The sequence below is a fragment of the Thalassophryne amazonica genome, chromosome 11, assembly GCF_902500255.1.
Source record: "Thalassophryne amazonica chromosome 11, fThaAma1.1, whole genome shotgun sequence".
In the NCBI taxonomy this organism is placed as follows: domain Eukaryota; kingdom Metazoa; phylum Chordata; class Actinopteri; order Batrachoidiformes; family Batrachoididae; genus Thalassophryne; species Thalassophryne amazonica.
Genome location: NC_047113.1, coordinates 65883998 through 65898754, shown reverse-complemented (window position 1 = coordinate 65898754; position 14757 = coordinate 65883998). Strand labels below are relative to the sequence as shown.

Genomic DNA, 14757 nt, shown 5'->3' with positions numbered 1-14757 from the left:
ATATGCTTGAATCATTTTGTTCCAGCATCCTGTTGGTTCTCTGAAATATTTAAAACAGTTGAATAATGAATGCCCTCGATGCCCAGTTTTCATCTGGATCAATGGCTGTAGCTCCTCTCGTTCTTGCAACATGCAAAACGGTGACCCTTAAATGCCTTTGCCTGTGGATATAAAAATTTCAAAAGAAGCATCTCTCTTCCTGCAAATCCTCCACTGGGGGGAAGTGGAGCCTGATGGGAAGTTGATGACAGCTCCTGTGTATCTGGTGCTGAATGGTCAAAGGTGGCTCTGGTGACCAATTGTTACTCAGCGTACACTGCGCTAATGCTCTGTTCCAATTACATTTAACATTCTCGAAGCACAGTGAATGTTGGCTCCATTTTGAAAGCTTCTCATTTTCTCTTCTTGTCCACATATTGTGCAAAAAATAAACAAACAAAAAACCAAGTGTGAATCCAGGTTTGTGAGTGTATCTGGTGCCAGTGTGGGTATCTGTTTGTCCAGAGCTGAGCTCTTCTAATGTTTTATTGAGTGTTAACTAGGCTAGGACTGATGCATTGCTTCTGACATGGAGTATCATGGTTAAACAGGAGCACAACGACAGACTTTGCTTTCCCAGTATTTTTCAGTCATGTATTAGCCGTGCCTCTTTTTTAGTAGTCATCTACTGTTAAAAAAAATGCTTCCATGTGGACATGCACGCTGTGCATTTGTGTGCAGGGCTAAGTCCTCTACAGGCCCATTGGTGTTGTGGGCTTTATCCCTGGATACTGTACTGTGAAGGTGATCACAGCTGATGAGAACATATGACTACTCCTGGATGAGACAGGTTACTTCCCCAGCTAAGCCCTGGCCCCATTTACAGCTTCGTGGACTGAAACAATATTTCAGGAGTCCACCTGCGTAACACACCTCATGTGTGAACCTCGGTGCGCTCGTGCAGTGGACAAACCCTCATGGTTGTTGTCTACCTGGGTGGTTGGCATCCAGGACGGTGGTCTTATGGATGCAGTGATGCACAACAGCAGCACATGCTCCCAGACATGGCTTTACTTAAAAGTGAAGGATGCAGATGAAGTGTCTTGTCCAAAAAAAAAAAAAAAAAAAAAAAAAAAAATCAACCAATCTGAAGTACATAGCTGGAATTGAACTCCTCTTTATACACTGGTCATCCAAAACCGAGCCCACAGGTAACTCAGTGGGATAAGGCATTGGGTTACCAATATGAGTCCCAGTAATGCTACCTGTTTGCATCTTCGGTCAAGAAACTTCATCTGCATTGGCTCAGTCCATCAAGCTGAAAATGGGTACTTGTCTTGGCTGGGGAAGTAACCTGTACAGACTGGTATCATATCCAGGAGGAGTCGTAGACTCTTGCTCTTTTCATGTTACAGAATCTGGGCATAAGCAGCAGCAACTATGGGCCTCAGGGCCTATATAGGACTGACTTGTTTAACCTCAACTCATATCTGACAGATTATTATATATGAGTCATGTGGAACTGAACCCTTTTGGGTTACCAATATCAGAATCAAATTTATTGCCAAGTAAGTTCTCACATATAAGGAATTTTATCTGGTGTCATTGGTGGATAAACAACAATAAAAAGAAAAGGGAAAAAAGGATACTTCTGTAAGAAGTAATTGGTGCATAAACAACAATAAAGGAAAAGGAAACAATACTTATGTAAAAAGTAAAGGAGTCAAATAGACAAACAGGAAAATCTATGTTCACTGTCAAATAAATACAACATAGCGGAATGGGGCTGTGCAAAGGCATGCAGATGTACAGTACCTTTCAGTGCAGGGATGATCAATCTGTACTTTGTGTGAGTGGGGGGAGGCAGGGTAAATGGGGTCTCTGGCATTATAAGTATGTAGACTTAAATTACATATGTAGTTGCAATATGTACAATATTTAGTTACAATATGTAGACTTACTTTATGTGTCCTTGGATGAGAAACATCATCTTCATTACCTCAGCTCACCCAGATGTAAATTCGTACTGGCCTTGGCTGAGAGAGCAATTTGTATCTAACTGGTGTCCTATCCAAAAGTGGTCGTAACCTCTCATTTGTTTCATGTTACAGAATTTGTGACTAAACACTGTCACCATTGGGCCTCAGGGCCTATATAGGACTGACTGCTTCTACTTCAACTCCTGTCCAACAGATTATGATATGCGTCAAAGATGAGGTCCTCCATTTTCTGGACCCACTGATTCTCAACATGGGTGCTTTTTGTCTTTGTGATTATTCAGTGCTACAAACCACATTCAACAGTCAGGAGAAACAAGTTTGAAGGCAAAAAAAACAAAAAAAAAAACGCTGGGTTCTTTTGATTTATTGCTCACAGAGACAGAGTTTGAATCAGTATGTGTGCACACCAGTGGGCTGCTGAAATCTGACACATCAGCATCCAGATGTAATGAATCATTTGCAATCATGCATGTCGTTTTGTTTATGATATCAGCAAAATATTACTCAGTTACATGAACTGCAAAACGTATCTCTTATTACTATCAGTTGTTCAAGCTCCTAGGTTGTTTGTCATCTGCACAGCATTACGTTAGTTCATAGCAACAATGGAATTATTAAAACAAACAGTGGGAAACAAAGATAAATACATCTGACAGGATGTAATTCTAGTTAGGTGGAGCACTGTAGGAAAACTTGCATATATTTTGTTTCACATCAGATGCCTTCTCATGTATTAATCTATGCCACTAAACTCAAAGGGATATTCAGTGACTTAAGTGTTCTTGTGTCCTTTGACTCAATTTTCTAAAGCTAACTGGCTGCAAAAGTGATAATTGTTGTATTGAAGGATGCACATAATTATGCAATTTTCTATTTTTATTTAACTAACATGTTACAGATATTCTTCTTTAGTCATTAAAAGTGTCATTTTTTATTTTAAAAAGTCAATATTTATTCAATTACAGAAAATTTAAATTAATTTGTAATTTATTTATTGTATGCAAAACACCGCTGATAGCTATCTAGATATCTAGATATGTAGCTAGCTAGCTAGATAAATAGATATCTGTGTAGCGTCTTATTGTTGTTTAATGAATTATTTTATGGTTCATTAGTAAATATCATCTGCTTTTGCTTATGGAGTCATGACGTCACTAGACAGAGGTGTTTGGTGATGGTGATACCTTTGAAAGAGAAGAAAGGTCCAAGTCTTTAGGATCCTGGTGGTCCTGGCTTACTGAAAGGACTTGGAGTCTGACCAGTGAACAATGCCAACAACTTGATTTTGCAACTAGGTCTCTTTGGAGGATCTTGGAGTACTACTGGAATTAGTTTGTCTCAAATGAACAGTTATATGTTGGGAGACTCAGATGTGGAGAATCATTTTGAGTGTGAACACCAGCTAGGACATTATGGCCACATGGCGTGTTTCTCTGTGCATGATCCAACTGTGTTAAGAACCCCAGTCAGTTGGGAAGCCAAGGGGTGCCCATGCTTCACCTGACTGGCATATCGATGGTTATTGCTATCCAGGACTCAAGGCAGTTCTGTGGTGTGGTGGATGCAGCGAACATGGCACCAGCACCTTCTGCCAGACCTGACCTGACTCAAATTGAGTTCATGGGCATGTATTCTTATTGGGGATAGGGAAAAAGTGATACCCATAATATCACATTATTTAGCTTTACAATATGAGAATTGATTTTCACTGTCTAGAATTTATGTAATTCAAATTCAATTGCTGGTGAAAATGAGTGGAAATGTCATAGTTTCCTTTCAGCAGAGGATACAATGTATTATAGATTTAACCTGATCTCAATCAGCCACAAGGAATAAAAAAAAAAAAAAAAAAAAAAAAAAAATAGCAGACCACAAGAAATTCCTCTAGAGATCAAACTGAGTAATTGTGATTATTTAATTTAAAAGAGGGGCAGCTATAGAGAGTGCACAATCTAATGATGTCATCAGTCTTTATTTGAATGTTTAAAGTTTAAGGTGTGCTATCTTTTTATGAATCAAATGTTTGGTGGGCTAAGGCAGGGTGAGCAAGTATCCTTCCATCAGCTGTTGCCAAAACGGGCTGCTGTAGCAGGGAAGGTGCAAAATGGCATCAGGTTTTCACCTTGAGTGTGGAAAATGTCAATGCAAAACAGAAAAAAAGTTCTGTGCATGATACTCTGTGGCACACATCTGTCAGGATGTGAGCTATTGTGGTGTTTTGGTTGCTTTTTTATTGTTCGCCTGCTTTTCCTGTGGGTGTTTTTCCCATTTGGGTCTGTCTGTCTGTCTGTCCCTTTCTCTCTTATCTGTCTCTGCTGGCTCTTGGTGGTGGGTGTTTCCCTCTCTCTGGCTACACCCCCTTTCTGGTGCATTCCCCACACACCTGCTTCCAATCAGCACCTCATCACCTGGGTGTATTTAAGCTCCTCTGTTTGCCTTATTGCTTCGCCAGATTGATGTGCCTTGTGCCTTTTCTCAAGCTCTGTTTTTGTGTATTCCTGACCTGCTTGCCTCTCGTGTGTAATGACCACCTGCCTGTATTATTGACCACGTCTAAGCCTGATGTTCCAAGTATTTCTGCTCTTGTTGGACTGCCTTTTTGTGTACCAGACCCTGTTTACTGCTCCTGTAAACTGTTTTTACTCACAGAGCTCTGTTATCGGGTCCTGCATTTGTGTCCAGCTTTTCTGTGGAACCAGTCCTGATAGATCAATCTGGCCAACGATGGATGCAGCAGACTCAAGTCCCTTTCAGCTAGCCGTACGACATGATAGCAGACAGCTAGCCCAACAAGAGAACCAGCTCACTGCTCTCAGCTCAGGCTTTAGCGACTTAGCACAACGCCAACATGCTTTCATGTCCACCGTGAGCTCTCAGATGGAACAACTCCTGTCAAGATTCGTCCCTCAGGCCAGCCCGGACCCGGTTAAAGGTAACACCAGTCATTCTCAGTCAAGTCCGCTGGCCACCATTCCGGCTCCTTCACCAGGGGCTGCCATCTGAACTCAGTTTTCCCCTCCGAAACGATTCTCCGGAGAGACTGGCGATGTGTTGCCTTTTATTACACAGTGTGAGCTGCACTTTGAACTAATGTCATCTATGTTCCCGTCTGAAAAGGCGTTGATAGCATACATGATATCTCACCTGTCCAGCCAGGCCGCGCCGTGGGCTACCGCTGAATGGAGCCGTCGGTCGCCATCTTGCTCCTCCCTCCAGGCATTCACCATCGCGCTCCGGCAGGTTTTCCAACACACATCCCCGGGACGCGAGGCGGCTGAAGCAGGGCACTCGTCGGGTGGTGGACTACGCTGTCGACTTCCGCATCCTCGCCACCAAAAGTGAATGGAACCCTGCCGCGCTCCTTGATGTGTTCTTCCATGGCCTATCCACGGACATCCAGGATCGATTAATCTCTACGGATCTTCCAGATGACCTTGATGAACTAATTGCCTTGGCTATCTGGATCGACCGGCACTTGGTTGATCAGCCCCGCCGGGAGGCTCATCTCCAGCCACCATGCTCCACCATGCCCACTCATCTGAGCTCCTCGTCACATCGCTCAGAGGCTGACTCCGCACTCCGCAGCACTGACAAACTGTGGCTGCAGGGCCGTACATGGCTGTCGTGGAAGGAACAACACTGCAGATGGGAGGATGGACTTTGTTTTTGTTGTGGACAGTCGGGTCATGTGGTTTCTGGTTTTCCTGCCAAGGGTGCCTCCAGTAATTCTCAGCCAGCGGTGCGGATGAGTCAGAATTGCCTCTCAGAATTCTATTTCTGCTAAATTAGAATCTGATCAGTCCTCCGTTTCTGTGCCCGCTTTTGTGGATTCTGGGTCTGACACCAATCTTATGTTATCGTCTATCGCCAGATCCCTGCACCTCAAATTCTACCATCTCTCATGACCTCTGGTGGTGAAGGCTGTGGATGGCCACGATATGGGACAAATTACTCACCGCACTCAGTCAGTCCGCTTAACTGTCAATGAGAACCATGTGGAGTCAATCAGCTTCTTTGTCTTAGACAAGATGACTCATTCTGTTATTCTGGGGCATCCCTGGCTGCAACAACATAGTCCCATTTTCGACTGAGTCAACGGGACAATAATTTCATGGGGGCCTCCTTGCTCAAAGAATTGTTTGATAAAAATTCCTACACCGTCATCTAAAGGTACTCTTGATCTGGAGGGAGTACCTTCCTGTTATCATGATTTAGCACTGGTATTTACCAAAGCTAAGGCTAAATCACTGCCTCCTCATCGCGTTTATGACTGTGCGATCGAGTTGTTGCCAAGGGCGAGTCCGCCGCGGGGAAAACTGTTTTCTCTGTTGGGTCCTGAACGCATCGCAATGCAAAAATACGAGGGCTGTCAATAAAGTATAGGTCCTTTTTATTTTTTTCAAAAACTATATGGATTTCATTCATATGTTTTTACGTCAGACATGCTTGAACCCTCGTGCGCATGCGTGAGTTTCTCCACGCCTGTCGGTGACGTCATTCGCCTGTGAGCACTCCTTGTGGGAGGAGTCATCCAGCTCCTCGTCGGAATTCCTTTGTCTGAGAAGTTGCTGAGAGACTGGCGCTTTGTTTGATCAAAATTTTTTCTAAACCTGTGAGACACATCAAAGTGGACACGGTTCGAAAAATTAAGCTGGTTTTCAGTGAAAATTTTAACGGCTGATGAGAGATTTTGAGGTGATACTGTCGCTTTAAGGACTTCCCACGGTGCGAGACGTCCCGCAGTGCTCTCAGGCACCGTCGTCAGCCTGTTTCAAGCTGAAAACCTCCACATTTCAGGCTCTATTGATCCAGGACGTCGTGAGAGAACAGAGAAGTTTCAGAAGAAGTCGGTTTCAGCCTTTTATCCGGATATTCCACTGTTAAAGGAGATTTTTTCAATGATCTGTATGTTAAGGCAGAAAAATGTGAATTCCATAGACCAACTGTATGTTTTTTAGGGTTTGTAATCTCAGAAGGGAGGATTCAGATGGACCCAGTTAAAGTGGCGGCAGTGTGTGAGTGGGCAGTTCCAATGAACCGTAAGGAGGTCCAGAGGTTTCTGGGCTTTGCGAACTTTTACCGTAAGTTCATCCGAAAATTTCAGTACGGTCGCTGCTCCACTGCATAACGTAACCTCGTCCTTACGGGCATTCAAGTGGACCCCGGAATGTGATGAGGCCTTCAATGTCCTAAAACAACGCTTTACGTCAGCCCCTGTGCTACTCCTTCCTTACTCTGCACGGCAGTTAGTGGTCGAAGTCGATGCTTCTGACATTGGTGTGGGGGCAGTCTTGTCCCAAATGAATCCCTCCAACAAAAGGCTTCATCTCTGTGCTTTTCTGTCCCGCAAGTTGTCTTCCGCCGAGTGTAATTACTGCATTGGCGATCGTGAACTGCTAGCGATCAAAGTGGCCTTGGAGGAGTGGCGTCACTGGCTGGAGGGGGCACAAATGCCATTTATTGTGTATACTGACCATAAGAATTTAACATATTTAAGAACAGTGAAACGGCTTAACGCTCATCAGGCAAGGTGGGCTATATTTTTCAGTTTTGACTTTGTCATTGCCTATCGACCTGGCACTAAAAACGGAAACCCTGATGCGCTGTCGAGACAATATGATGGTCCTGATGCCTTGTCCAATCTTGGCAACATTCTTCCACCTTCTTGTTTTGTCTCTGCCATAACCTGGGAAATAGAATCCCAGGTGAAAGCTGCTCTAGAGATGGAAAGCATACCTGCTAAATGTCCACCGGGCAAGTTGTTCGTTCTGGCTTTGCTCAGGGGGGAGGTGACTAACTGGGGACACAGTAGCTGTTTTGCTTGCCATCCAGGAATAAAGAAATCTATACGTGTTACAACAGCGTTTGTGGTGGCCATGTATTGTCACTGATGTTACAGAGTTTTGTGAATGCCTGTCAGGTTTGCGCAGGTCATAAATCCTCCTCACGTCCACCAGCCAGTACATTATTGCCTCTCTCTATACGTAGACAACCTAGACAACCTACATCTCTGTAGACTTTGTCACTGGACTTCCGCCATCAAAGGGACACACTGTCATTTTGACTGTAGTTAATCGTTTATCCAAGATGTGTCATTTTGTGCCTTTACTTAAGTTACCTACTGCCAAAGAACTAAATGGTTTCATGGTTTCCCGCAGGATATTGTCTCCGACCGGGGTCCTCAGTTCATCTCTGGATTGTGGAGGGAATTCTGCCATCTCCTCGGGGCTACCTCCACTCTCACTTCTGGTTATCATCCACAAGCTAACGGTCAGACTGAACGTTTTAATCAGGAGTTGGAAAAGGGGCTTAGGATTTTGTGTTCACAACACCCAACAGTTAGCCTGGATCGAATTAGCACACAATAGTTTGCCTTCTGCCTCATCCGGTTATTCTCCATTTCATGTCATCTTTGGTCATCAGCCCTCTTTGTTGTCATCCACAACTCGTCAGTCCCCAGTTCCATCCACCCTCAGCTTAATCACTCGGTGTCGGCGAATCTGGGAGTGGGCTTGTTGTGCCCTTAGCCGATATTCCACCCTTTATAAGCTGGCTGCTGACCGTAAGCGGTCTTCTGCCCCTGCCTACACGGTGTGCCAAAACGTTTGGTTATCGACCCGGCACTTTGCCACTCCGCGGGGTGCTGTGCAAATTTGCTTCTAGGTTGTCGGTCCTTTTCCTGTGTCTAAGGTCTTCAATCCCGTCTCTGTCCATCTTCTATTGCACAGTTCCATGCGTATTCATCCCACTTTCCATGTCAGTCAGGTTATCCCGTTAGGTCAGTTCTCTGTGTTCTCTTGTGGGGGTTTTTCCCATTTGGGTCTGTCTGTCCCCTTTCTCTCTTGTCTGTCTCTGCTGGCTCTTGGTGTGGTTGTTTCCCTCTCTCTGGCCACACCCCCTTTCTGCTGCGTTCCACGCACACCTGCTTCTAATCAGCACCTCATCACCTGGGTGTATTTAAGGTCCTCTGTTTGCCTTATTCCTTTGCCAGATTGATGTGCCTTGTGCCTTCTCTCGAGCTCTGTTTTGTGTATTACTGACCTGCTTGCCTCTCGTGTGTAATGACCACCTGCCTGTATTATCGATCACGTCTAAGCCTAATGTTCCAAGTATTTCTGCTCTTGTTGGACTGCCTTTTTGTGTACCAGACCCTGTTTACTGCTCCAGTAAACTGTTTTTACTCACAGAGCTCTGTTATTGAGTCCTGCATTTCGGTCCAGCTTTTCTGTGGAACCAGTCCTGATAATATCATGATGTACCAACTATGTGGACACTGCCCAATCCCAATAAAGTTTTTTTTTTTTTTTAAAACACTTTCATGCAGTCAAGTTGGGGTTAGAGAAACACTGGCAGGCAGGCAGTTGACGTCAAGAAGTGCCTTGATTATTTAATTACCAAATACCTGTATATAATGTATTGTTCTCCTGAAAACTCAAATGTGATGTGGATTAATTTTTTTTATAGTATTACATATTTAGCAGTATATTATTTTTCTTTTCTCTGTGGTCTAGTGTTACAAAAAGCAAACAGATCACAATTTATTGTAATATCAAATCGCAATACCTGTTAAATCACATTTCTCTAATATTGTGTATCATGTCAGAAGTTAAGTATATTTGCATTGTCCCAGCACTAATTCTTATATTCAAATTCATGGATACCTATTCTTTTCGAGCCCAAATTTTTGAGTTTCATTCATTAATTCATTCATTTTTTATACATCATTACGCCAATCAAGGGTTGGGAGGGCTTGGCATTATCAGTGACCAGGGGCTGAAACAATGTATTTCATATTTATTTTTTTTCCCCACCTCTGTGGGGATACAGTTTGAAGATATTATTGCTAAATTTAGAATTGACTACTTATATTTTCTGTATAAAAGACTGTCGTTGTAAAAACATGTTGTTGAGAAGTGTATGGCTTATTTGTTAATATGTTCTGCTTTTTGTTTCTATTGCCTTTTCTAAGAAGTTGTTTCTGATGATGTTTATTGGTTTTATTGTCACCAGGCTCACTCAAAGATGGATGAGTGGATTTTATGAAACCTGGTGTCTGGTTGGCACATGGGCTGAAAGAAAACCCATTAAATTTGATTGAGTTTTGTCATCAATGCAAATTATGTATTTTTGTCAGGTTGACATGAAACTAGAGGCCCAGTGAGTTGAATACTTACCTCTGCAAGGGAGCAGCTGGTGCTTCAGGTAATTTAAATCCCATCCATATTTCAACTCCTTGACTTCTGCATAGACTCGGGGTCAAGGTACAAGAGGTTCTTTAATTTAATGAACCTGGTCCATATCCCAGCCCTTTGATTGCCAAACTCATGAACCTTATCAGGTGAGGTCAGGTATGGGAGGATGCACTGGTAGTGCATGTGGCTGCATCACTCACATGACAGAACCGCCTTGTGTCTTGGATGGCAACCACTATGACAGACATCCATAAGCCTTATGGACAATGCCTTATTTCTTGAGGACCTGACTCAAGCAGTGGAGGCATTGGTAGACACCTTTCTCACCAAAAAGCTCATGTGACTTCAAAATCACACACATTTTGAGTAAGACAGAGAGAGAAGAATGCATATAAAATTCCCAGAAAATCCTTTCTGCGAGTATGCATGGGCAAATGTGTGATTGCTGCCATATAATCAGAATGGAACAGTTTCCTTTTCTGATTTTACCCCATTCTGCTGTGCAAATGATCTGACTCTCACTGAGAGATACACCTGCTCCTAATTCATTATCAATCATGCATCTGTTAAGTATGCAGCAAGTGGTGGTGTTCAGCAGATAATGTCAAGTAGGTCTGTGATATACTGTATTACATTTAAACTACGTTTAACTATACTGATCCTATACCAACAAAACTGTTTAAGGACCTGTGGCCCATTCTTGGGCCGACTGTGCTGGAAACTATAAATCTCTCATTAAGTCTGCAGTGATTAAACCATTACTTAAGAAATCCAATCTCGACCCTAGTGTATTGAAAAATTATAGACCAATATCAAATCATCATTTTGTTCTAAAATCCTGGAAAAAGTGGTTTGGCGACAGTTCGTGGACTATCTCACTGAGAATAATCTTTTTGAGCCACTGCAGTCTGCTTTTAGAAAATATCACTCCACAGAGACAGCACTTACTAAAGTAGTGAATGACCTTTTGCGAGCAATGGACTCAGATACCACTACAGTCTTGGTGCTGCTGGTTCTTAGTGTTGCATTTGATACTGTGGATCATCATATTTTACTCAATAGGCTGGAGAATCACTTTGCGATTACTGAAACTGCTCTTGCATGGTTGACGTCATACCTGTCCAGTCATTCTTACTGTGCATTGTGTAATGGCACCTCCTCTGATCGTAGGGACATGAAGTTTGGGGTTCTGCAGGGATCCGTTTTAGGCCCCCTGCTTTTTTCCCTTTATGTAGCACCCCTTGGGAATATACTGTGGCGCTTTGGGATTCCCTTTCAGTGCTATGCTGATGACACTCAATTGTACATGCCAATAACTGCTGCTAATCTCATGCACATAAAATCTTTGGAAGATTGCCTTGCATCAGTAAGAAGTTGGATGTCTAGTAACTTCCTACTTTTAAATTCTGATAAGACTGAAGTTATGGTTCTTGGTCCAGCGAGGTATCGGCATCAATTTGATCAGCTAGCACTTAGCTTAGGTTCGTGTGTTATACATCATACGGATAAAGTGAGGAACCTTGGAGCAATTTTTGATCCTACGTTGTCCTTTGATCTCCACATTAGAGACATTACAAGGACTGCTTTCTTCCATTTGCGAAATATAGCGAAGATTCGTCCCATCCTGTCTATGGCTGATGCTGAGACGTTGATTCTTGCATTTGTCTCTTCTAGATTGGACTATTGTAATGCTCTATTTTCTGGCTTACCGCAGTCCAGGATTAGGGGTCTTCAACTGGTTCAAAATGCTGCTGCCAGACTTTTGACACAAAGCAGAAAATTTGACCACATTATGCCCATTTTGGCGTCCAAGATCAGATTTTAAAGTACTGTTATTAGTTTATAAAATTGTTCATGGACTTGCACCTCCCTATCTGGCTGACCTGGTAAGCCCCTATGTACCAGCTCGGGCCCTGCGTTCTCAGGGTGCAGGACTTCTATGTGTTTCCAGGGTGAATAAAAAGTCTACCGGTCACAGAGCTTTCTCCTACCGTTCTCCAGCTCTGTGGAATGATCTCCCGGCACACATTCAGCAGTCGGATACTGTGGAGACTTTTAAGTCACGTTTAAAGACTCATTTGTTTTCCCTGTTTATCATTAGTGTTATGATGTGTTTTTATTCTTGTATTCTTTTATGGTCATCTTTTTATTGTGTTTTAAATTTTTAATTCAGTTTTTTGTTGTTGTTGTTGTTTTATGTTGTGTGAAGCATGTTGAGACGATTTCATCATGAATTGGCACTATATAAATTAATACATTTGATTTGATTTGAATTTGAAGCTAAACAATGTTGCCATATTAACTGATCTGATATATTCAAATTACGAAGATTCAATGTTTTTGTATTCCTTGTAAGTCTGGAGATGTACAGGATATAACCTTTAGCCTATTGTTGACATCTTTGAGTTACTCTGTAAACAAACTGGAGGAGGTTTTCCAACCATATTCACATTCGCTGCACTATGGAACCACCTTTGGTCCTGGATGGCAACCACCTACACTCTAAAAAAGGAACTGCTGTCTCAATGAGAAAAAATATGTAACAATATGCATGGCTTTTTTTTAGGTTATTTCAACTTAGTTATTTCAACTTTCAGCTGAGTTAATACCACAGGACTTCTCTAGTTAAGTTGAAATAACTTTTAAAATCTATGCAAATTGTTACATCACATTTTCTCGTTGAGACAGCGGTTCAGTTTTTCGAATGTAGGCAGACAACTGGCCTATCCGTACCACTAAGAAATGATCAGCTCTCTGCAATAGTCATATGAAATGCAGGTATCCTCTTGGCCTTCTCCGGTTAGGGTTAGAGTAGCCTAACCATCACTCCCTCACAATGCAAATGATACACCTCCTCTGAGTCGAACCATTCAATTGACATAGTCACTCCAGCGGAACCCAATGATCCTCCACATCCTTGCAGAAATTGCTCCCAGATCTGCAGTAATGACAAAAAGAGACAATAAATTCCTCTGTCCTGATCTTCTCCAAAATTGTTTCTTTCCAGGGCCATGCCACACCTCTCCTCCAACGTCCATGAGTCTATTAATTTATAATCCTGGTGGGAGGCAAACAAAATTAGTTGAAACCAGAACCTCCTTGGTGGAAGCAGTGACACATGGAATTCAAATTAATAAGACATATATATATATATATATATATATATATATATATATATATATATATATATATATATATATATATATATATATAATGTTGTCCCCGGGCGCCTAATGGCAACTTCTGCTCCTACTGGCAATTAGGATGGGTTAAATGCAGTAGACACATTTCATTGTGCAGGGAACATGTTCTTCTGTGCATATGACAATAAAATTCTTTTGAATCCTTGAAAAAAAATAAAAAATAAAATAAATAAATAAATATATATATATATATATATATATATATATATATATATATATATATATATATATATATATATATATATATATATATATATATATGTAAAATGGATGAAATGTTGGAATATTAATTGGGGTTATTGTAGCTGCTCCTGTTTTTGTTTGGGGTTGCCACAGCGGATATAGCCAGATCCGCGTTGTTATTTGGCACAAGTTTTACACCAGATGCCCTTCCTGACACAACTCCAGTGTAACCTGGAGAAACGCACACAGCTGCTGGTGTTCCAAAGAGGTCTCCCATCCAAGTACTAACCAGGTCTCACACTGCTTAGCTTCTGAGATCTGACGTGATCAGGCTGACACAGAGCAGATCAGCTGCTGGAATATGAATCGGGGTAATGACATTAAATGGCCTGTTGTTGTGTCTCTGTGAAATCATTGCAAGCCTGCCATGATTTCACCCAAAGGTTTTCTAAAGAGACACAGAAGAGCGATTGTGAAGGTTAAAAAGTGCTGCACTAGGTGTGTCAGTGCTTACTCCTGTGTCCTCGCCAGCTCACAAATTGTAAAGAGCTGGAATGTGGGTGGGATGCTGTGTGACCTTGGTGGGGCAAATGAACGCCAAACATGGTCCCATCTCACATTTGTTGAAATAACAGTTACCAGGCTAACCTTCCTTCTGGCATTTTATTTAAGCATATTTTTAGGGTCTGTGCAGTGGTTTTCATAATGGGTGGGTTTGGTGTGGGTATTAAAAATCATAACCAACTTATTTTCACATTAATCCTGGATTAACTGGACCTAACATTATCAAGATACAGATAGCTTCTAACAGTGTTATGGCTTTTAGCATTATAAAATTAAATCACATGTAAATTTCACTTGACAGAAATACTGGAAGACAGACTTATTCCATGATCCACTCAGGCAATTAAACATACAACAAGACAGATATTTGTGAAAAAAAAAAATGCTCAGAAAGGACAGGCACAGACAGTTCGCCACAACAATTAGCAGCCAGTGCTAGCTGCCTCTGCTAGCTGCCACTGCTACCTGCCTCTGCTAGCAGAACTCTTGGCTCAAGGGCACATATTGTCACTCAAAGTGCCCATGCCAATAATTATGCATACCATTGATGATGGCTAAAAATGTCTTAACCTAATGCCTTGTCCACAGGGAAACAGAATATTTCCTATATAATCTTTTTCTTTGTCTTTTTCAAAA

At 42.1% G+C, this 14757-nt stretch overlaps 1 protein-coding gene across 1 annotated transcript in view; it reads left to right on the top strand.

Annotated features, from left to right (window-relative positions):
- lingo2 (leucine rich repeat and Ig domain containing 2) overlaps positions 1–14757 on the top strand; it is an 845050-nt gene that overhangs the window by 1410 nt on the left and 828883 nt on the right. The window lies entirely within an intron of this gene.